The 1,025-nt window shown below is 36.4% G+C and overlaps 1 protein-coding gene across 1 annotated transcript in view; it reads left to right on the top strand.

The window, feature by feature from the left end:
* Positions 1–258: 258 nt before the first annotated feature.
* The window catches only part of LOC101301803 (beta-fructofuranosidase, insoluble isoenzyme 1-like), a 3,431-nt gene continuing 2,664 nt past the window's right edge, over positions 259–1,025 (top strand). The window contains exon 1 of the mRNA XM_004305607.1: positions 259–394. The gene's annotated coding sequence lies outside the window, so the exon portion shown is untranslated. The remainder of the gene's footprint in view (positions 395–1,025) is intronic.

Genomic DNA, 1,025 nt, shown 5'->3' with positions numbered 1-1,025 from the left:
ACAACACTACTGACTTCATGATTAATAAGAAACTCAATCCAAATCCGATTCTTATTACTTTTACGTTCTACGTCTTCCACTTCCACTGTCCTATATATAGATCATTATAACGAAACGCAATTCAACCCAACCCCGTGATCCTCTTCCTAACTCTCTAATTCGATCGTGCCTTTCTGCTTCTTAGTTATTCACTGTTGTGTTTCCATGGATACCGCTAAATGGTTCCTTCTACTCGCTTGTTGCTGTGTATTTGTGATACTTAACATCAATGGAGTGGAAGCTTCACACAAGGTTTATCCAGAGTTTCAGTCTCTTGACTCTCTTCGTGCTGTGGAGGTCAAGCAAGTGCACAGAACTGGGTTTCACTTTCAACCTCCCAGCCACTGGATTAACGGTATTCAATGCTGTTTGGTTTCCCTAGTTACTGTCATCAAAATTGTTTCGTTTGCATAAGTGAATCACGATATTTTTCTCAATCATCAGAAATTGAAGTGGTTTCTGCGTTTGATCCATGCATGCGTTCCGTTTTTCTTTGCAATATCCTATTTATTCATTTTTTGAAAGGAAAAAATAATCTTTTCAAAGTAGACGAACTCTTTTCATGTAGATTATGTATCTGTTCAGAATTTTGATACTATGTTTTAAACTTTCAATATCAAAAAACTATATATTGTGAAATCAAAGCGATCGCGAGCCTTTCTCTTAGGTGCAAGTACAATCCAACGTTCACTGAAGAACTTTGCTACGAGCCTACGAAACTCTTTGATATTCATCAATATGCAATACTCCGGTTTTTCTATAGTCGGATCGAGTGAAAACAGATTGTTAAAAGTCTGGGAATATGTCAAACCTGATAGAAGTCATAGAACCAGTTTTGAATTGTACGTATTGATTGTTTTGGGTTGCAATTTTTTAAAAAAACTTTTTACCATAATTTGGAGCATGTAAAGAGCATGGTAGAAGATAAGTGCTTCTTTACAAGCAAAAGGAAACACAATATGGATCAGTGCATGATGATTACACCC

The sequence above is a fragment of the Fragaria vesca genome, linkage group LG6 (assembly GCF_000184155.1).
Source record: "Fragaria vesca subsp. vesca linkage group LG6, FraVesHawaii_1.0, whole genome shotgun sequence".
In the NCBI taxonomy this organism is placed as follows: domain Eukaryota; kingdom Viridiplantae; phylum Streptophyta; class Magnoliopsida; order Rosales; family Rosaceae; genus Fragaria; species Fragaria vesca.
This window is presented reverse-complemented; position numbering and strand designations above follow the sequence as displayed.